General features: G+C 41.2%; 1 long non-coding RNA gene and 1 pseudogene across 2 annotated transcripts in view; one reads left to right on the top strand and one right to left on the bottom strand.

The window, feature by feature from the left end:
- Positions 1-15,131, bottom strand: part of LOC145341829 (lysine--tRNA ligase-like) — a 30,125-nt pseudogene extending 14,994 nt beyond the window's left edge. The window contains exons 1-6 of the transcript XR_013886452.1: positions 14,979-15,131; positions 13,695-13,839; positions 12,984-13,149; positions 8,105-8,198; positions 7,127-7,313; positions 4,699-4,824 (exon numbers count right to left, since the gene is read on the bottom strand). The product of XR_013886452.1 is annotated as a lysine--tRNA ligase-like (transcript). The remainder of the gene's footprint in view (positions 1-4,698; positions 4,825-7,126; positions 7,314-8,104; positions 8,199-12,983; positions 13,150-13,694; positions 13,840-14,978) is intronic.
- LOC145341832 (uncharacterized) overlaps positions 1-17,125 on the top strand; it is a 33,724-nt gene extending 16,599 nt beyond the window's left edge. Inside the window, exon 3 of the long non-coding RNA XR_013886453.1 lies at positions 16,482-17,125. This is a non-coding gene — a long non-coding RNA (uncharacterized LOC145341832). The remainder of the gene's footprint in view (positions 1-16,481) is intronic.
- The last annotated feature ends 6,440 nt before the right edge of the window (positions 17,126-23,565 follow it).

The raw sequence follows: 23,565 nt of genomic DNA, 5'->3' as shown, positions 1-23,565 counted from the left end.
CTGATGTGCCAATGCCTACGGCAGCTTAACAGCTGATGCCAGCACCAAAAACAGCAATGCACAATCATACTTCGTAGTTCAACATGTGGTGCTTGTGATAAAACCACCAAATATATGTGATTTGATAGTATGATACATTTGTGAATAAGAAAGTACAAAGAAATCCGCCTCAAGGATTGGCATCTTCAGTCATCAGCCAAGGTGCGCCATCTGAAGGCATTCAATCTTAAATTGATTTGTTTGCTCTGTGCCATCACCTTTCATATGTGGAAGGATGCCTCAAAAGCAAACTCTCTTTCAACTCACTGGTTGAGAGTTTTGAGACACACACATAAAAAGTATTAAATATAAGAACATAAGAAATAGGAACAGGAGTAGGCCATCTAGCCCTTCGAGCCTGCCCCGCCATTCAATAAGATCATGGCTGATCTGACGTGGCTCAGTTCCACTTTCCCTCCTTCTCCCTATAACCCTTAATCCCCTTGCCTATCAAAAACCTATCTACCCACGTCTTATATATATTTAGCGAGGCAGCCTCCACCACTTCAACGGGCAGAGAATTCCAGAGATTCACCACCCTTTGAGTGAAGAAGTTCCTCCTCAGCTCCATTCTAAACTGCTCCCCCCCCTTATCTTGAGGCTGTGCCCTCTAGTTCTACTGTCCTTTCTGAGCGGGAAGAGCCTCTCCACCTCTATCCTATCCATCCTATTCATCATCTTATACGTTTCAATGAGATCTCCCCTCATTCTTCTAAACTCTAATGAGTACAAGCCTAGTTTATTCAGCCTCTCCTCATAGCTCAACCCCCTCAACTCCGGTATCAGCCCAGTAAACCTCCTCTGCACTCCCTCCAAGGCCAAAATATCCTTGCGTAAGTGCGGCGACCAAAACTGCACACAGTACTCCTGCTGCGGCCTCACCAGTGCCCTATACAGCTGCAGCAAGACCTCCCTACTTTTATATTCAATCCCCCTCGCTATGAAGGCCAGCATCCCATTCGCCTTCCTGACCACCTGCTGCACCTGCAGGCTGGGTTTTTGCGACTCATGCACAAGGACCCTGAGGTCCCTCTGCACTGTAGCATATTGCAGTTTTTCGCCATGTAAGTAGTGGTCCTTCCTACCATTATTCCTACCAAAGTGGACAACTTCACACTTGCCAACATTAAATTCCATTTGCCAGTTCCTGGCCCATTCACCCAGCCTATCTGGATCCCTCTGCAGACTTTCCACACCCACCGCACAATTTGCCGTTCCACCAATCTTGGCATCATCAGCAAATTTTGACACCATACACTCGGTTCCCTTCTCCAGATCATCTATATAAATGGTAAATAGCTGAGGCCCCAGCACCAATCCCTGGGGCACTCCACGAGTCACCAACCGCCAATCCGATTGGCACCCATCGACCCCCACACTCTGCCTCCTATTTGACAGCCAATCCCCTATCCATGATAACACCCTACCCCCAACTCCATGCCCCCTAACCTTCTGTAACAACCTCTTGTGCGGCACCTTATCAAACGCCTTCTGAAAATCAAGAAACACCACATCCACCGGTTCTCCTCTATCCACCGCACTAGACACATCCTCATAGAATTCCAATAAATTCGTCAGACACGACTTCCCCTTAACGAAACCATGCTGCGTCTGCTCTATCAAACAATTCTCCTCAAGATGCCTCGCTATTTTCTCCTTGATTACAGATTCAAGCATTTTACCTACAACAGACATTAAACTAACCAGCCTATAATTCCCTGCCTTTTGCCTGCTACCCTTCTTAAACAACGGCGTAACATTAACCGTTTTCCAATCTTCCGGCACTTCCCCGGAATCCAGCGAGGTTTGGAAAATAATCATCAAGGCATCCACGATCACCTCCGCCATTTCTTTCAGAACCCTTGGATGCATTCCATCCGGTCCTGGGGACTTGTCCACAGTCAGTCCCTCCAGTCTATCGAGCACTGCCTCTCTAGTAACAATAATGTCATTCAGGCCCTCCACTCCAACCATCTTTCCATCGCTAACACCCGGCAAACTATTCACGTCCTCCTCCGTGAAGACCGAAGCAAAAAAGTTATTCAAGGCCTCAGCCATTTCCTCATCCCCCACCACTAAGTCCCCCCTCTCATCTTCTAAGGGTCCAACGTTCACCCTAGCCAGCCTCTTCCTTTTTATATATTTATAGAAACTCTTACTATCCTTCTTTATATTTAGTGCTAGCCCAGCTTCATAGATTATCCTTCCTTTATCAACTTCTTTGTCATTCTTTGTTGATATTTAAACCTCTCCCAATCCTCTTCTCACCCACTACTCTTAGCCACTCTAAACGCATCCGCTTTTAATTTAATACTCTCCTTTACCTCCTTTGTTATCCACGGCTGATTATCTCTCCTCCTACGATCCTTTTCAACCATCGGAATAAATTTCTGCTGAGCACCAAGAAAGATCTCCTTAAAGATCCTCCACTGTTCCTCAGCCGACCTACCTTCCAATGTGCCCCACCAATCAACATTCACCAACTCCTCTCTCATCCTATCGTACTCCCCTCTGTTCAAACAAAGGACACAGGTCCGGGAACCCACTTTCTCCTCCTCCTCCATCTGCATCAGAAACTCCACCATACAATGATCACTCTTCCCAAGAGGATCCTTCACCACAAGGTCCCCAATTCTACCCGCCTCATTACATCACACCAGATCCAAGATAGCTCGCTCCCTCGTCGGCTTCAACACACACTGTTCAAGGAAACTATCCCGGCAGCATTCCAAGAACTCTTCCTCAAGCCCACCGTGTCCAACATGGGTCAACTAATCACTATGCAGATTGAAATCCCCCATAATTATCACCGTTCCATTCCTGCACACCGCATTTATTTGCGCGTTAATAGCCTGCCCCACCTCCAGATCATTATTTGGGGGCCTATAGACGACACCCACCAGCGTCTTCCTCCTTTTGCTGTTCCTAATCTCCACCCACAACGATTCCACATTCTGCTGTTTGGCTCCTATCATCTTCCCTTACTACCACCCTGATGCTATCCTTAATCAGCAGAACTCCCCCCCCCCGCCCCCCCTTTTCCTCCCGCCTATCCTTCCTAAACACTTGATACCCCTATACATTCAGCTCCCAGTCCCTGTCACCTTGCAGCCACGTCTCTGTAATGGCCACCAGATCATATCCATTTGTGCTGATCTGTGCCACCAGCTCATCCACTTTATTCTCGTGCATTCAGATAAAGTGCCTTCATCCCAGCCTTCACCTGGACCCTATTTGCAGGAACGCCACCAACCTTACTCACGCCCCCTACTCCCTTTATTATTGGGACATCCTTGGCCTCTTCCCGTACCTGTACCCTCTCCTTTACTTTAGACCCTGCAATTTCACCTACCCTCGCACCCTCCCCCCACCTAATTAGTTTAAAGTCCTATCTACAGTCCTATCTACACGATTCGCCAGGACTCTGGTCCCAGCATGGTTCAGACCAACCCCATCCCACCTGAACAGGTCCCACCTACCCCAATACTGATGCCAATGTCCCATAAATTCAAACCCATTCCTCCCACACCAATCCCTGAGCCACCCATTCACCTCCTTAATCTTATCAACCCTACGCCCGTCTGCACACGGTTCAGGCAGTAATCCAGAGATTACCACCTTGTCGGTTCTACTTTTTAATTCCATTCCCAGCTTTTCATACTCCCTCCTCAGATCCTCAGTTTGCATTTTGCCTATGTCGTTGGCACCCACATGTATCACAACGACCGGATTCTCACCCTCCCATTCCAGGTTCCTCTGCAGCCCAGATGTAACATCCTGGACCCGAGCACCAGGCAGACAACACACCCTTCTGTGCTCTTTGTCATTGTGACAAAGGACAGCGTCAATACCCTTAACCACACTATCCCCAATTACCACTACATTCCTTTTCACCTTCTCTTTGTCAATGTCCTGTGTCTGCATCACTGTACCATGTGCAGTTTGCTCACCAACCTCACAGACCTCGTTCTCATCCACACTGGAAGCAAGAACCTCAAACCTGTTATGCAGATTGAGAGGCTGAGGCATTTGGTCCCCACCCTCCTTCCTCCGGTCCCCATCCTCCTTCCTCCTGTCAGCAGCCCCCTCAGAGTTAGCTAGTCCAGGGGGGGTGGATGTCTCTTGCACCCCAGTATCAATGGCACCCTCCCTCCCCCTGATGAGCCTCAGTGTCTGAAGCTCAGAGGCCAGCTCATCTACCTTGAGCTGGAGCTCCTCCAGCAACCTGCACTTACTGCAGACATGGTCACTTGGAAGGACCCTGGGGTCCACCAGCTCCCACATCACACAGAAACAGCACATCACATGCCCCTCCATTATTCCCCTTTAGTAATACCGAACACTGTTTTCAACTCAAACGTACCTGGCCCTTTTCTCGCAAGCCCTTTGATCCTAAGCCCTAGCAGCTCACTCTGCTTCCCTCTCACTCCACTGCCCGCTCCGACGCTGCCCGCTGTCTACAGCAGGCCTCCTTTTAAACCTAGCACCATTTGAAAGACTCCTTACCCACAAATCCCCGCGATCCACTCCCTTTGTACTCTTAAAGCCGTAAACATGAAAAAGCCCACGAAAATATCATTACTATAACTTCTTAAAAATGTCCAATTGCACTCTCACTTTAAAAAAATCTACAATGTTCAATAATATGATACAACTTGCCTCAAGAAATCCCAGATTATCTAAAAACGTCCGTAGATATGTGATGATTTTGGCCCTGTTGATGAACTTCTGCCTCACATCATTGTTTAAAATCAGATCCAAATACCTCTGACGATATCTAGTTTCCTGTTAGAAGTTAAGAAAGAAAGAATAAACATAGATGCCAAAAGCCCCCCAAAAAGATTGCTACTGTCCAAGAAGCTGAATATGAAATTTCTTCCCTGACATTTGAAAATAAACTGCTATGGAAGAGGAACACAGGTGCAACATTAGGCTGATTTCCCACACTTGGTACTTTCTATTGATTGGGTAAGCCCAGAAGAGACTTTAACTGAAAATTATGTGAGCAAATTGCAATTGCCTAAAAATGAAGCACCATGAAGCTAAAGCTAATAAAATAAGTAGTAATCATACATGGGTTTCAAACACAGTTGGCTGTGAGTACAGCGTAACAGAATTTGGTATCCAATGCATGCATTATTCATCCAGGTCTTGACCCACTACTTTATGGCCACTGCCTGACTTTAGGAAGTACCCATTTACAGTTAATGTTATTTCTTTTGGTTTGGCAAAATGGATTGATCAAGATCTAGGCTTAACAGAACCATATACCCCAGACAAATGAAACAGACCAAAAAACAAATATGCTCGAGGCATAGTGAAGATATATCTAGTTTAAGCTGGGTGCAAGGTCAGGCACTGGGCTGGAAGAAAAAATGCAAAGAGATCTAAACATTCTGGGTAAAGCAGGCTGTGTAGTGCGGTCAGCAGGTGGAGATTTTGCATTTCTTTTAAAGATCTTGAGATTTGGTCAAATGTTAAGATGCAATTCTTCTAGCTCATTAGATTTTACTAAATAATAATGAGCGACACCGTGACTTGTAAAAGAATTGAATTCTAAAAAATTAAGGATCTAATGAATGATCATAAATATGAAATTATCACTGAGTAGAAACCAACAGAAATGCAATTTTAAAACAGCTTCTGAATGAAAATTTCTGGTACATGTTCTTTGAAGAAAGTGAAAAATTCATTCCTGACATGTGGTGAGGGCATACTTTGAACAAGAGAACGCATGCGGATCACCATCATCAGTGAATTAGCATGTGTAATTGTGCACCCTGATGGATTTATTTACTCTTGGAACAACATCCGAAATTTTGTATGCTACATTATAAAATAACAGGTTGAGATTTGGAGACTTTAGGTGAAAGTTATGGAGCAAATTGGAATTCTGTAGAGTTTGAAAATTCTAAAACTGAACAAAAATGAGAAATACAGATTTTGGGTTTAGATTATACCCTCGATCTGACCCAGGGATCTGTTCTAGGACCCTTGCTGTTTGTCATTTTCATAAATGACCTGGATGAGGAAGTGGAGGGATGGGTTAGTGAGTTCGCCGACGATACGAAGGTTGGTGGTGTTGTGGATAGTCTTTAGGGATGTCAGAAGTTGCAGCGTGACATAGATAGGATGCAAGACTGGGCGGAGAAGTGGCAGATGGACTTCAACGCGGATAAATGTGTAGTGGTCCATTTTGGCAGGACCAATGGGATGAAGGGGTACAATATCAAGGGTAGGAGTCTTAGCAGTGTTGAGGAGCAGAAGGATCTTGGGGTCCGGGTCCACAGGACTCTTAAATCGGCCTCGCAGGTGGAGGATGTGGTCAAGAAGGCGTATGGTGTACTGGCCTTCATCAATCGAGGGAATGAGTTAGGAGTCGGGAGGTAATGCTGCAACTTTATAAGACCCTTGTCAGACCCCACTTGGAGTACTGTGCGCAGTTCTGGTCGCCTCACTGCAGGAAGGATGTGGAAGCTACTGGGAGGGTGCAGAGGCGATTTACAAGGGTGTTGCCTGGATTCAGAGGCATGCCTTATGAAGATAGGTTGAGGGAGCTAGGTCTCTTCTCCCTGGAGAGACAAAGGTTGAGAGGCGGCCTGATAGAGGTTGATAAAACGTTGAGAGGAATAGATAGGGTGGATTCTTGGAGGCTATTTCCCAGGGCTGAAATGGTCGCTACGAGAGGACACAGGTTTAAGGTGCTGGGAAGCAAGTACAGAGGAGATGTTAGGGGTAAGTTTTTCACTCAGAGGGTGGTGAGTGAGTGGAATCGGCTGCCGTTGGTGGTGGTAGAGGCAAACTTGCTGGAGTCTTTTAAAAGACTTCTGGATGAGTACATGGGATTTAATGGGATTGGGAGTTACAGATAGTTCTATGGCCTGGTAGGTATGGATGTGATCGGCAAAACTTGGGGGCCGAAGGGCCTGTTTGTGCTGTAGTGTTCTATGTTCTATACAATACTTACAATTAATGACATGATCCTAATTTGTTAAAAGGAAATACAATGGTTTTACTCAGAGTATGAATCATTAATCGTTTTGACTTTAACACTCTGAAGCCATTTCCATTTGAACAATGCATTTACCTTGTCGCGGAGTCCAAAGTGTAAGTGAGGCAGCATGTGCAGGCAAGGAGATAGAAGCATCATTTCTTTGGGGATTATACTCAGCTCTCCCTTTTTGGTCTTTCCTGGGTTTCCTTGCACTCCAATAATATCACCACGGCGCAGTTTATTGTTTATCTTAACAAATTCCTCTTCAGATTTGTAATTTCTAAAATAATTATCAAAAAACTCAGGAGTTGCACACTTAAAAAATTCATATAATTTTCCTGATTCCTACAGTAAACATTAAAAAGCATTCTCCAAGTAGAGGCTGCTAAAAGAAGAATTAAAATGACAAGCTTCAGTTCGACACGCTCTTTTGGTGGTAATTTAAGAAACAGCAAAATAAAAAAACTACTTTAAGAAGTAAAGGTACTGGCAATTTTAAATTTCAGAAGTAGACAAACTGAATGCAAGATTTTGCAACACTCAAATAAAACTTTCGGCGCGGCGCAATGGTTAGCACCGCCTCACAGCGCCAGGGACCCGGGTTCAATTCCAGCCGTGAGTCACTGTCTGTGTGGAGCTTACACGTTCTCCCCATGTCTGAATGGATTTCCTTCAAGTGTTCCGGTTTCCTCCCACAGTCCAAAGATGGGCGGATTAGGTGGATTGGCCATGCTAAATTGACCCTTGTATCAGAAGATTAGTAAGGTAAACACGAGGGATTATGGGAATAGGGCCCGAGTGGGATTGTGGTCAGTGCAGAGTCGATGGGCCTGTGGCCTCCTTCTGCACTGTTGGGATTCTATGATTTGTGAAATGGACCCACTTTTAGAGAATAGTTCACTCCAATCTGGAACTTAATTCAATGAGAATATACCTGCACTTGGAACACTTCCTTAGGAAATAATGGACTAGACTTACTTTTATTCAGATTATCTCGTGTATGTAAAGAATAAATCTAATTAAATAGAACATTCGATTCCCCCAATAAGTAGTATCTGCACCCTAACTTACGTGGAATTAGCCATAACTTGTAGTTTGACTCCTTCACCTCTGAGGTCATAGAAAATTAGTTTGGCACCAGAGGCTCGTTTAGCATGGACACGACCTAGGGAAGAGAGCAAGTATTGCAATTAGCTTCAATATAATCTTCTAAATTTAAATCTGTAGAAATGGGTGCCGTGTTAAATGAAGATTTCTTTTTTGCAACAGAACTTCCTGTGTAGAGAAAGTGAAACGGAAGTCAATTCTGTAACAAATAAAGTGTGCAGAGTTGGAGAGATGAATTTTGTGGTTGAGTTAGTGAGTTTCAATTAGCAGTCAATGACAATCAAACTGATTCATGAGCAAAGAGCAAAGAACAATACAGCACAGGAAACAGGCCCTTCGGCCCTCCAAGCCTGTGCCACTCATTGGTCCAACGAGACCATTCGCTTGTATTCCTCCATTCCCAGTCTGCTCATGTGACTATCCAGGTAAGTCTTAAACGATCCCAGCGTGTCCACCTCCACCACCCTACTTGGCGGTGCATTCCAGGCCCCCACCACCCTCTGTGTAAAAAACGTCCCTCTGATATCTGAGTTATACCTCGCCCCTCTCACCTTGAGCCTGTGACCCCTCGTAATCATCACCTCCAACCTGGGAAAAAGCTTCCCACTGTTCACCCTACCTATACCCTTCATAGTTCTGTACACCTCTATTTGCTCTTCCCTCATTCTCTGTCTTTCCAGGGAGAACAACCCCAGTTTACGCAATCTCTCCTCATAGCTCAGACCCTTCATACCAGGCAACATCCTGGTAAACCTCCTCTGCACTCTCTCCAAAGCCTCCACTTCCTTCTGGTAGCGTGGCAACCAGAACTGGACGCAGTACTCCAAATGTGGCCTAACCAACGTTCTATACAGCTGCAACATCAGCAATTAAGATTAAAACAATCCATTCATCATTATGTTAGTTCTAATTCCAAATTTCTGCCAAGTAGTTAGGAACAGGAGTCACCATTCAGCAACTGTTCCCCTCACGATTGATCTGCAAATCAATTCCATTTATCCACCCTTGATGCCAATTTCTGGAAAAAAAAATCTACTTATCTGAAAACTTGAAAATTTCAATTGACCCAGCATCTATAGTCCAGACTTCCAGTGTGAGAAGTGCTTCTGATTTCATTGCCCAAATTCCAAATCTTCTTCGTTAGACAAAACACATCTACCCTAGTACTAAATCACTTAATTTTGAATAAATAGTTGTTTGGTAGTACAAATGTGGAGTATTGCACATGTATACAGGTGGACACATGCCATGTAACTGAATATGCACGCACTCATGCATGTAGACATTCAAGCGGTAAATACATACACACTGTCCCATGTATTTCCTCAGTGAGGTAAGAGCAAGGTAACCTGGACAGCCACTTTATGATTTTCACATTTCAGTGCATGTGGGCATACTAAAAATTTCTGTTCCGTTTACACTTTAATAAAGGTAAGCTCTGTTAACCCTTCCACAATTTCTACAGAAAAACCTGGCCTATTCTTTAATTTGACATGCTTAAATCTTTATCTTAACTTTTACAATGAAGTCTGTTTTACTGAACACATTGAAGGTCTATCTAGTATCTTTCTTCCCTTTGACTTACAATATTGTAACAAGGCTGAAAATAATGCTTTGAATCAGAGTTTAGAGGCTCACTTCACTGCAATTTTAGCATTTAACATCTAGTGAAAGACATGTAAATGGGACAACTCACTGTGACAGCTCATTATGATGACCAACTGTTTCCATAGGCTTCTTGGCCTGCAGATCAGGGGTTACTGGGGAAAGGTGCCAATACAGAGCCTTGCTCCCTTTACTCTTCTTCTCCAGAAGAGACTGGATAATAAAAATAGGTTGGTGGTGCTTTGTTTTATGTTTAGACATTCTAAACTTGTTCAAATACCCAACCTTTTTTCATGCTAAACAAGCAACAATTTGAATTGATCCAAACAAGAACTGGGATCTCATTGGCATGCTGAAGTAGAATAAAACTGTTGATTTTTAATATAGTGGAACTGTTGCTGATTTTCAGAGCAGCTGGACTACAGTGGCATCTAGTTTCCTCTGTACAGCCTGATGCCATTTTGAAGGTGGCGAACTGTGCATTGATAAGAACATAAGAACATAAGAAATAGGAGCAGGAGTAGGCCATCTAGCCCTTCGAGCCTGCCCCGCCATTCAATAAGATCATGGCTGATCTGTCGTGGCTCAGTTCCACTTTCCCGCACCCCACAGCTAACCTGGAGGGAGTGAGATTTGTTGAGTTGTGAGGAACTGGAGAAACAAAGAGACAGTTTATAAATGGCTACTTAAACTGTGGCTCATCGTGTTTTCACTATTAAATTAGCTCTATATCTGAATATGTGATTCATTGTAATACTGTTGTATTTTGATTTCACCTCAGCAAACTTATTGTCACATTCAATGCAGAATTGCATTTATTGACCCATCAATAGCGTACCAACTAGACAGAGGCAGATTTATCTCTGCAGTGCATGGATATAAATCTTCACCTGGCTGCAGCGCATTCGGGAAAATTGAGTGGGTAGGAGGACTACATTTCTGTGGCACAGCCCGCTTAAATTTCTCTCCCTAAAGTAGGCAGGCTGCTTTTCATTGATCCTCTGCAATTTGTATTCCTTGGAGCTAATCTCAAATTTCTACAAACTCTTGTTTCACTTTCATTTCTTCTTCATCGTGTCATTTGCTTTCTTTAATCCCTTTTGATATTCACGGTGTACATCCAATTAAAAGTTACCAATTTTTAAACTTATTGTACGTAGGTGTTCAATCTTAAAAGTATTTTTGATTTGGACATGTTGTAGGTTTGCATTTCATTCCTGAAAGTACGTTTGAATTTAAACTAATAGCAATTCTTAATTTTTTTTAAACCATCATGAAGCGAATCATTACTATGTGTGTGTAAAACTGACATGCAAGCACGTGTGTATACAAGCACACACATATACATGCATGCAATTAATTCCCTCATCTTACCACTGCTGGTGATCAGCCGGTAGTGCCAGGAAAACCACCTGATCGAGGGACCCAGCGTTGGAAAAGCAGTCTAACAGAGAGCCATGCTCTGGCCTTTCTTCAGAACCCCCTAGTTAGCATAGCCACCAATCTTTCCCTGCCCTCAATCATCTGTGGTATGCATCCCTCAGCAGTCCTGGGACTTTGGATGTTACATTACTGGCAGCTATCACTCTTTCTGGTGATGCAGCCAGGCAATAGAGGGCTGCCAACCTCTGGTTGGTAGCATTCAGATTACCAAATCTTGTGGAAGGCCTGCCACTGGCCAGTTAATAAGCATTTAATTTGGATGGCCCTCACCCAATGGAGGCAATGCCAGGGTCCTGAATTCTCCATCTGACAGGTAAACCCTGTTACCAATAATCAAATTACTTTGTTGCTTCAACAGTCCAAAGACCCTTCCTGTAAATCATTTGTTTTATGTTAACTGTGTCTTTTATCAATATATTCCCTCTCTTTTGCCATTTCCCTGTAATTTCTAAAGATCCTGTGGCTAGGGATGTTTAGCTCCCAATCTTGGTCAAGCATTAGCCATGCTAATTTATCCAATCCGTTCCATTCCTTTGTTCTTTCCCCATAACCCCATAGATGTTCCTTTTATGAATATATTCATTTCTTTTTTGTAAGTTACCATTGAATCTTTCTACTACCCTTTCAGGCAATGCATCCCAGATCATAACAATTCATATCTGGCTTTTTGCCACTTATTATGTGTCCTCTGGTTACTGACCCTCCAGCTAATGAAACAGGTTTTCACTATTTGCTCTATCAGAAGTAATCAATTTTAAGCTTTTCTACTAAATCTCCTCAACCTTCTTTGCTCCAAGGAGACCAATCTCAGCTTTCCCAAACTCTGCATAGCCAATACCGTTATAAAAAATCTCCCCAAAAACTTGACACACTTTCTCAAACTTGGGGGGCCCAGAAATAGAACAGCTTCTTCCCTTCTGCCATCAGACTTTTGAATGGACCTACCTTGCATTAAGTTGATCTTTCTGTACACCCTAACTACGACCGTAACACTACATTCTGCATTGTCTCCTTTCCTTCCCTATGTACAGTATGCTTTGTATAGTGCACAAGAAACAATTTTTTCACTGTATACCAATACATGTGACAATAATAAAATCAAATCAAAATAGGCACAATAGCAGAGGTTTAACCAGTATTTCGCAAATGTTTATCAGAATTTGCCTGCTTTTATACTTTATGCCTTTATCCATAAAGCCAAGGATACCCATGCACTTAACACAGTGCCACAGTTCAACTCCAGCTTAGGGTGACTGTGTGTCGGGTTTGCACATGCTCCTAGTTTCTGCATGAATTTCTACCCACAGTCCAAAAATGTGCAGGTTAGGTGGATTGGCCATGCTAAATTTCCCCCCTAGTCTTCGGGGGATTAGTGGGGTTACATGGATAAGGCCTGGGTCAGATACTCTATCAGAGAGTTGGTGCAGACTCAATAGGTCAAATCGCCTCCTTCGGCACTGCAACGATTCTTTGATAATATATCCAAAAGTCAATTTGTTCTGCAAGACTCGTGTATGTAAATCATTGTGTACCTAGATCATTTCCACTGTCATCCCCCCACAAGGTTTTTATTCCTGCATCCACTTTCAAATTACATAATTTAGATTATATTCATACTCCTCCTTGTTCTTTTCATTTTTAATGTTGAAATTGTCTCATTAAAATTAGGCTGGTGATTACAGTTAGGTTTATTTTAGTGTGTGACTGTCTCAAATCATATTCCACTTCAATTTTGACAAAAGTTTATTTGAAGTAAAATATAAATGCAAAAGGTGCAGATTTGTAAAGATCTTACCTGCTACAGACAAGATAATATCACGGAGATGGTCACCAGGCTGCAGATTGTTGTACTTTTCAATGAACTCTGTTAAGGATATATCGACATGGAATTTATGAGGATATGGATTCTCATTAGTCTCCTTCAGATGTTGGATGGCCTGTGTCCGAATTTTGTAGTATTGCTGAAAAGGAAAAGTATTAAACACGGTCAACATATTTTGAAGAAAATATACTCTAACATGGAAAAATGCCACAAGGCTTTCCTTATTAACATAACCAGATGAAAATGGACTCAGAGTAAAGAAACACATATTAGCAGTGATGATCAAAAGTTCAGCCAAAGAAACAGATTTTTTGGATGATCTTACAGAGGAGAAGCCAGAGAGATTTAGCAAGGGATTTTCAGAACAGATGGCTGAAGGCAGAGGTACCATGGTGCTCCAAAAAGAGAAGAAAGATGCCCAATGGGTAAAGATGCACGAATTCAGATTTGGGGATGGACATGTTGGTGGATTGAAGGCAAGTACAGCGATATGAATGGATACTCTGGCAGTCGAAATCGAAAAGAAAATGAATCAACCATTTCAATTACCATTAACCAAATTGTTTAATGCAATAAATTATCTTTCATGCTACAGTCACATCCCATCCTGGTTCTTTCCAAAATCACAAAATTCTTAGAACCACAATACTCAGATATCTGCATTACCAAAGTCCATGCACTCACATTAGGATCAAGGGTTTCTTCATCTCCACTTATGTCAATTCCATCAACTTTCTTGGTTTCGAGCACTTGCTTTTCAGCTAATTCTTTTGCTTTAATTTCCTTCTCGGCAGCTTTCTTCTCTGCTTTCATACGCCTCTTCAGCTCGCTACAAAAATTAGAACATGGAAATATAAAATTAATTCTACAAGTACGACAGCTAGACAGATTTAGTTAAAAGGGAGTTATTGTTCTTAAACAGCATTAAAATACTTTGAAACTAGGGGCAAGAAAGGTACCATCATATTAAGAGTGGGAGACAAAGGAAAAGAACATGTTGATTTTCTACAGTAATTATTCATTTGCTTCACAAAGATGCAAAACAAAAGCAATCTTTTTTAAGATTTGCTATTAATTTAAATTCAAAAGTATTTCAGAAACAAAATACAAACCTACAGTATGTCCAAATCAAAAAAACTTTAATACTGAACATCTACAAACAAATATATGTTTTAATAAGGGCAACCTTTAAATGGAAGTGAACATCAAAATGGATTAAAGAATGCAAATGACACGAATAAGAAACGAAAGTGAAACAAGAGTTTGTAGAAATTTGCGTTTAGCTCTAAGGAATGCAAATTGCAGAGGATCATAGCTGAAAAGCAGCCTGCCTTCTTTAGGGAGGGAAGTTTAAGTGGGCTGTGCCACAGGAATGTAGTCCTCCTACCCGCTCAATTTTCCCGAATGTACTCCAGCCAGGTGAAGCTTTACACCCAGTACTGCAGAGGTAAATCTGCCTCAGTCTAATAATTGGTATGCTATTGAAGTGTCAATAAATGCAATTCTGAATACGTATGCCGAGGTGAAACAAAATATAATAGTATTGTAACCAATCATATGCTCAGATACATAGAGATAATTTAATAGTGAAAACTCAATGAGCCACATTTTAAGTAGCCATTTATAAGCTGTATTCGTATTGCTCCAGTTCCTCATAACCCAACAAATCCCACTTCCCTCCAGATTAGCTGTGGGGTCTCTATGATAGTAAGCCTGTCAGTGCACACTTGGCCTTCTTCAAAGTGGCATCTGATTGTGCACAGTAAGGAGGTGCCGCTGCAGTCCCGCTGCTCTGAAAAATCAGCAGAAGTTCCACTATATTAAAAATCATCAGTTTAATTCGACTTCAGCATGCCAGTGAGTTCCCAATTCTTGTTTGGATCAATTCAAATGCTCATTTAGCATGAAAAAAGGTTGGGTATTTGAACAAATTTAGAAAGTCTAAACATGAAACAAAGCACCACCAACCTTTTTTCATTATGCAATCTCTTCTGGAGAAGAGGAGTAAAGGAAGCAAGGCTCTGTATTGGCACCTTTCCCCAGTGACCCCTGACCTGCAGGCCAAGAAGCCTATGGAGACAGCTGGTCATCATAATGAACTGTCATAGTGGGTTGTCCCATTTACATAGCATTTAATACCTAGTGAAAGACAAAATAGATAGAATCAGACTATTCAATCAGCATGGTTACTTTGCTCAAATCCAATTACAGTAAAGTAACCCTCTAAACTGATTCAAACCATTCTTTTCGGCCGTTGTTACAATACTGTAGGTCAAAGGAAAGAAAGATACAAGATAGAACTTCAGTAAAACAGACTTTACTGTAAAATTTAGGATAAGGGTTTAAGCATGTGCATCTTCACGAATCGTCAGGTTAAAGAGGCCAGATTTTTCTGTAGAAATAGTGGAAGGGTTAACAATGCTCACTATTATTAAAGTGTAAACCTGACAGAGGATTTCAGCGTGCTCACAAGCAGTCAAATGTGGAAATCAAAAGTTGCTGTCCAAGTTACCCTGCTCTTACCTCACTGAAGAAAATACACGGGAGTGTGAAGTTGCTATATTTACCACTTAGATAGGGACCAAACTGGTCAGAAAGATTTGGGGCTTTTCCATTTGAGCATTAGTCCCCGTTTAATGGCATGCTTATTCTGTATTATTGCCGAACCATCACTCTAACTGAGCGATAATTTTAACAGGTGTGGATCGTCATTTCTTCAGGTTTGAATTATTTATTTTGTCCAATTTTTCTGTGCCCAATGTGTCTCCAGTTCTTTGTTTTCTGATATTCTTAACTCACACATCCTGGCAAATGCTGCACTACCCATTTATAACTCTCCAAGCTGATTGGTTAAGGAGGCACATAGTTGTTTGCCCTTTTTGCCCAGGTCTGGGTGAAACGGCTCTCAAACCACAGCAGGTTAACGTTCAAATCTCCACCAAGACTCTGGGCAAAAGTGAAAGTAATCAACGGCTTGTGCTATTTACTCTCATGCTGACAGCAAAATCCGGTCCTTTGTACAAAGGTCATAAACAGGAAGACTGTAAAAACTAAAAAGGCATTTTGCCAATAATTTGGGACAGTTTACAGATTTACAGATTGGGTTTCTTGCAGATGCCCTGGTTTCCTTCCACAGTCCAAAAGACCTGCTGGTTCAGTGCATTGGCTATACTAAACTCTCCTTCAGTATACAGGGACAGGCGCCAGAGAGTGGCGACTAGGGGATTTTCGAAGCAATTTCATTGTAATGTTAATGTAAGCCTAACTGTGATGTTAATACACTTTAAAAAACTTTAGTAAAAGTACTAGAACAAATAACATCAGAATGCCTATATTGGGCTAGTCTTTCTTTGTAAGTCCAGCTTATTTAGGTCAATATATTTACTACTAATTGGGCACATAAATTTAACTCGCAACTGAATTCAGATTTTTTTGACTCTTCCCACTAAAGTCTGATTCTTCTTTATGTAGGGCAAAGAAAACTCTGAAGCTGTTAAACCGCAAGTTCAACCCGATGTAAAGTCGTGATTCACTGTCCCACTTGGTGTCAAAACTGATACTTCTGGGAATCTTGACGAAGCCAATCATTTCATACAAACTACATCCCGGTTTAATGTTTTACTTGAAAATGATATGCTTTTTGAAAGTGCCGCACTCTCGAAAATGCCTTTGGGAGGTGCCTCCCTAAATCATGTGAAGTTATTGCTATAAGCGAGGGGATTTTTGACCCAGTTTCAGCGGAAGAACCGATTATACAATGACCAGACTGAGATGCTGAGACATTTCCTGGTGTCCCCCGTGCACCCCAATAACGGACCACCGCCGCATCCAGAGAAGCGAAAGCACTCGCGGGGGTGATCGATACCGAGAGACAGCGCTATCCGCAGAGCGCCATGGGACATGTAGTTCATCAGGGCATCACTCCCCCTTCACAGCTGCCGCAAAGAACTACAGAGTCCAGCATGCACCGCGCGAAACTGACGCAATGCACGAGCAGAGAAAGGGACGCGCGAAAGGACTGTTAATCGTTGGGACAGTCCCGGGGTGAATCTGACTGGAATCGGGAATCCGCTGCCGTTACCTGGAAGGCGAAAAGGGCGCTCAGAAGCGGGGTTACCTACTTTTTGCTCAGTTTGCTGTCTTCACCGCTCGCTGCTGCCTCGTTGTCCGCCATGTTTCAATAGAAACTGAAAGGAGCGTTTCAGGTTCGCTTTAATTCCTTCCGCGGCGCCGACTAACTTCCGGTTATTTAAATACTCGGATCTGTGGACGTGAAGAAATGAAATATTCTCGCAGTTCAGTATTAACGATGAAACTCATTTGGGTTTAAGAATGTTACAAACTCCAATTAAAGTAATTATCACCTCTTTACTTCAATTTCTCTTTAATAATAATGAGCTTCCCACCCACTTATATGTTTACAATACTCATAAGTGTGTTGACTAGAAAAGTTATGAAAAACTGCCTGGTGTTAGGGTCCTGGACTAGAAGCCCAAGGTATATTATGAAGCCAGACTGTACCACAGCAATTATTCTATTTTGGAATAAATGTGAGGAAATGATGCTTCTTCATTCCAGGAGTAATTCCACTACCAAGTTTGGGACTTTTTAAATAAAAATCAAAAGATTAACTACAACTCCAACAATTTAACAGTTGAAGAATCTTTAAACATGAACAACTCTATTTTCTAATATGTATCATTGTTACAGTTCCAAATAAGCAACACTCTTCATACAGACTTAAAACCCACTTTAAATATAGTTAGCAATCATAAATGTGTTTGATATGATTGTAGATAACCTTAATAGTTTTCAGACTGATTTAGATGCCTGTTAAATTCTCTCATTCGACCAGAGATGTCCAACTCCTTTCTGCAAAAGCCTGTTTTTCTCTCCCACAGATCAAGGACTGGATGGAAACCACAATATCACATGACTCTGTCAATCATTTTAATCTAAAATCTCTTGGGAATTTAAGTAAACAAAAGTCCATTAACTCTATTTAACCACTTGCAAGGTTGAAATGAGTCACCTTCTGTGCCCGTTGAGCACCGCAGGGGCTGGGGTGCATTATAGATCCCAATAATCACATTTTGAAATGATGTTTTAAGTTTCCTTTGTACTTTATTTCTGTTCAGGCTGTTCTCCCTCCTTTTGGGAAGCTGTCTCTTTTACTTTGTCCCTGAGTTTATTTGAGTTGGTTTATTTGGTTTGCCCTAAAAGACAAAAAAAGTTGAAATGTGTAATTATCAGGTGACTTCCAGATTTACCAACCACCTGCAGAAAAAAGGATAACTTATGTTTAGAATACTGCCTGACCCCAACCTGTATTGTATTCCAGCATTTCAAAAAATGGCACACTCAGAAATGATTTCACCTTTACAACTTGCCTAGTTATAAATGATTTACAGATATGACTTAACAAGTCAGAGTTTCAAACAATCCCAGTTCTGAAGAAGTGATATTCAACTCAAAATGTTAACATGTCTCTTCACAGATGTTGCCACCTTTAAGTTCAAGTTTATTTATTAGTGTCACAAGTAGGGTTACAGTAACACTGCAATGGAGTTACTGTGAAAATCCCCTAGTCACCATACTCAGCTGCCTGTTCAGGTACGCTGAGGGAGAATTAGCATGGCCAATACATCTAACCAGCACGTCTTTCGGACTGTGGAAGGAAACAGAAGCACCTGGAGGAAACCTACGCTGACATGGGGAGAATGTGCAGTCTCCGCAGACAGTGACCGCAAGCCAGGAATCAAACCCAGGTCCCTGGTGCTGTGAGGCAGCAGTGCTAACTGCAGGAACCCAAGAGTAATAAATTGTGTATGGTAATTTGTACATTTCAAATATTTACCAATGTTTATTTAAAATTCTGCACATCGACAGCCAATGTTATAATTTGTTCCTCAACCACATCAAGAAGTTTATAACAGTTCTAACTTTAAATCTAAACTCCTCAAATAGGTCCAGATAATTTCTGTTTTGAATCTATAAAAAAAAGTCTGCAATGAGACTTCCCAGCCAAACAAAAAAGACAAAATATAGTTTTCATTGCTGAAAATTTGCTTCTTTGGGGAAAATCCAACATTGATTTATAATTCTGGTTATTCAGCCAAGAATTATGTGGCCAATTTTAGATTATGCAGCAAAAATCCAACACAGGTCACCTTTCACCAGGTCAAGTAATAATTGTATATTTCTTAATTATAAGATTTTCCAGGACCAGAGTCTATTGATTTTAAATAAAACCAGAAAATGCTGAAAAAACTCAGCAGGTCTGGTAGCACTGGTGAAGAGAGAAAGAGTTAACATGAGCCATATTAACCTGCTTTCTCTCTCCATAGATGCTGCCAGAACTGCTGAATTTTTCTAGCATTTTCTGTTTTAATTCGTATTTCCTGCATCTGCAGTTTTTGCTTTTATTTTAGCCCTGATTTTATCTTGGGATGGAACATGTTAACTCTCTTTATCACATTGAAGCGGTACTCTGTCTAGAACTGGCAGATAGCAGCAGCAGCCTGTGCCCAAAAGTGCATTATGGGAAATGTGTTCAGCATGGTTTTGTGATTAAAGTAGAGGTTAGTCTCTGATTAAAGTTGCAATCAAGCTTTGACAACATAATTATAACCCAATCTGCATAATTCAAAGAACCTCTGTGGGCTCCATTGACTCGAGCAGATAATTTGAATTAGAAATTGAAGGGGAAAAGCATGCACCCTTTGCAGTAGCATTTCAACCAGCTAAATTGTTGACCGACATACGCTTTCATAGAAACAGTGTAAATTTATGTTACAACACTTTAGCGGTCTTTATTTTTGTTTAAATCACCACATCTGAAGAGTGGATTTGTGGTAGGGTACAATTCTGTCGATAATATTATCCCTGCACAAAAGTAGAAAATGTTGCAAGTACTCAGCAATTCTGGCAGCAACTGTAGAGAAAAAACAGCTAATGTTTCAGGTCAATAATTTTTTTGTCAGAATTTGACACTTTATTCCTGGCAGCTGTTCTGCCAGTATAAGATCTGTCAATTCAAACAGTAAACCCTAGTTACATGAATGCAATTTTTACATTTTCAATACAGATAATTTCCCTTGTTGGCATGTGAAAGCAGCAGTTCAACTCACCTTGAGATCTGAATCACTTTTAGTTGATATCAATCTCAAACTAGAATCAGCAGTGTGATAACTTCCTTGACATCTTGTTAACTACAACGTTTTAATTCACGTACCATTATTTTAAAAACTTGCATTAAATGAATATTTTTGTAAAACCATTTTTTTTGAAGAGCCCTCAGGTCATTACTATTGCATTGGCATTCAAAATGCTCCTACCTGCCTGTCTCCAATTTCTTTATGGTAACAAAACATGCTGGTTCTACAGGTTGGCAGAATTTGATCTGCTTTGTTTACTAACATGCTTCAGGAATTCTGAATTATTAAGATCACTGTGTTAACCATAAATAAATTTGATTGACTCAAGTCAAACAGTAATCTTTTTGTCATGTTCCCTAAGTACATGCAAGTTCTAGGTTTCCATGCACCTTATACCTCTCCTCCCGTGCCTGGTTATGGTGTTATTTCCAACATGTATTTTCTTTTCTCTGTTTAAGTGTGGTTTTTGATGGAAGAGCTGCAACAAATTCATCGGAATGCAATTTATTAAACTATTTTCTGTTACTTTTTCTAAAGCACTCCACAGAATCTTAAATCTATTTATCTTTCAGTAAATAGCTAACAAAATGATTTAAAAAAAACAAAATTGAGACTATTTAATTTAATACTATTTAATAGTATTCAAGCTTCAAATGTTTACAGAATTAGAGAAGGAAATTTAGGTGAAAGTATTGCCATATAGTTTGGAGAGAGTGTATCCAACTTGGATAAAATCCATAGCAAAATTTGACATTGGCCTAAAATAAAGGTGGCCACAGGAACCCAGCATCATTTTAGTGGCTTGTTGCTACAAATTAAAACTAACAATAAAGATACAACACACAGGGAGATGCACTCTGTAGACCATAAATGTGTGTTATTAGCAAGTTTTCAGAATGACTTGCCAGAATTTCCATGACTACAAGCAATCATTTCTGGGTCACTGGTTGTTACCATAGAAAGTCCAGATATCCAATTAGATAATGAACTCACAAAACACTTAATGAATCTGTGCAATGTGTATGATGTGTTGCCGTACTATAAGTGGCAATTAAAAGGCTGAAATTGGGCCCATGGATCTAATAGAGCAAGCATGCGCACACTATAGATTAGTAACCATCTGCTTCCCATTAGTATTACCGATTTTCACCTCTGGAAATGAGATTGGTCTTTTTAAATAGTGTTTCCACTTCAGAGAACAGGAGAATGATTCACATTTCTAATTACTTCTATTGCCTAAACTCAGAGGTGAGTTGAGAGACATCAAGGCAGCATTTGACCAGGAATGGCATCAAAGGAGCCTTAGAAAAACTAGAGCCCATGGGATTAAGAGGAAAACCCTCCACTGTTAGGAATCGCACCGAGCATAAATAGGGTTGTGGTTGTTGGAGGTCAATCATCTTAGTATCAGAACTTCACTGCAGGAGTTTCTCAGGGCAATGTCCTAGACCTGGTTGCTTCATCAATGACCTTCTGTCAAAAGTGGGAATGTTCGCTGATGACTGAACAATGTTCAACGCCATTCATGAGTCTTCACATACTGAAGCCGTCAGCGGCCATAGGTACTGGGACAACGTGCAGACTAATAAGTAACATTTATGCCATGCACATGCCAGGCAACAAAAACTAGGAGTAGGCAATTCAGTCCCTCAAGTCTCCATATAGTTAAATATAATCATGGCTGATCTCTTGGCCTCATTTTCCACCTTCCTGCCCACTTCCTACATCCCTTCATCCTGCTACTAACTAAAACCTATCTTCAAATGTATTTAGTTCTGGCATCCACTGCCCTCTCGGGTAGAGAATGCTACAGATTTAAGACCCTTTGAGTGAAGTAATTCTTCATTTTTGTTTTAAATTTCCCACACCTTAGCCTAAAATTATGGCCTCTCATTGGGATCCACAGTGACAGCAGCATGCAACATCTATAAGATGTATTACAGCAACTCACCATGGCACCTTGAAACAGCACCTTCCAAACCCATGACCTCAATCACCCTAAAGGACAATGGCAGCAGATGCATGGGAACAATGCTGCGAGTTCGCTCGAAGCTACACAGCACCCTGATCAGGAACTCTATTGCTGTTCCTTCACTGTTGCTGGGTCAAAATCTTGCAACTCCCTCCTTCACAGAGCTGTGGGTGTTCCTACATCACATGGACTGTAGTGGTTTAAGAAGGCAGCCACCACCTTAAGGACAATTAGGGATGAGCAATAACTGCTGGCCGATGAATAATCTAAAGCAGTTCATTTCATCCTCGTTTCTGAAATACCTACTTTTCTCCTTTGTACTGAAATAAAATTACACATAACAGACTGAAGTCTTTTAGAATTGTCCCCAGGTTCTTCACACAATGTTATTTATAATGCAGGTAATCACTTAGCATTCAGAAAATTCGCAAACTGTAATATTATTGTCCTGTTAATACATTTTTTGGCTGTGCTTTTTAAGCAAGGACATCGGGCAGGATTTTGTATCCTGCTGAAAATTCCTGCCAGCAGGTGTCTCCTGTCATTTTGATTTGATTTATTATCATCACGTATTAGTATATAGCGAAAAGTATTGTTTCTTAAACGCTATACAGACAAAGCACACTGTACATAGAGAAGGAAAGGAAAGAGTGCAGAAAGCAATTAAGTTTTAGAAGCATAGAATGAGAGTAAAAGAATTAGAAGCTATGTTGGGCACAGCTTACGAGAAGCTGCCACATTCTGGTGCCACTTTGAAAGGTGGAGGTGAGATTGATGCACAATCAGTATGCGGCTGACAACTCATTAATAATTTATTGAGGTCAATTAAAGGAGGCAGACTGGAGTTTTTGTCCCCATGGATATTGGGACTGGTGTCTGGAGGTGGCTTCCTGGTGGTAGATCAAGAAGCCAACACTCCAGGTAATGGCTGTAGAGGCCCACACTGCTTGCCTGGATGCAAAAGGGTTCCTCTTTTCTGTTGTGACTCAGCTAGAAGATTAATTTATTTTTAAAAAATTAGGAAAACAGAGGTAGTTTTAAGGGATTTATATTTGTAATGGTAAACATTAGAAATAAGGTATGGTTTTTAAGTGGGTTTAATGTTTCTGCACCAGGAAGGGTAAAATCTATGGTTAGATTCATCCTGAGCAAGTGTGTTTATATGTGAGGGCATTAACTTCAATTACAATGGTGATTCTATTGTGCAAGGAGAGGGTTGTAGTGTGAAGATTAAATGAATTAGCAGTGATTGCTAAGCAACTTGTGGTCTTGTGAAGTAAAAAGCTTTTAAGTTTTAGCTGGATATATTGCAGTTGAAGGACACCAGGGAGTGAACACTGCTCAATTATGTCAAATGACAAGCTTCCCAAAGAACTAGTTAATTCAGGGAAGCAGCAAATTGGGACAAACTATCTAAAGACAACTG

The sequence above is a fragment of the Carcharhinus amblyrhynchos genome, chromosome 4 (assembly GCF_965287045.1).
Source record: "Carcharhinus amblyrhynchos chromosome 4, sCarAmb.v2.hapA, whole genome shotgun sequence".
Classification (NCBI taxonomy): domain Eukaryota; kingdom Metazoa; phylum Chordata; class Chondrichthyes; order Carcharhiniformes; family Carcharhinidae; genus Carcharhinus; species Carcharhinus amblyrhynchos.
Note: the sequence above shows the minus strand (reverse complement) of the source record. Positions and strands in the feature narration are given on the sequence as shown.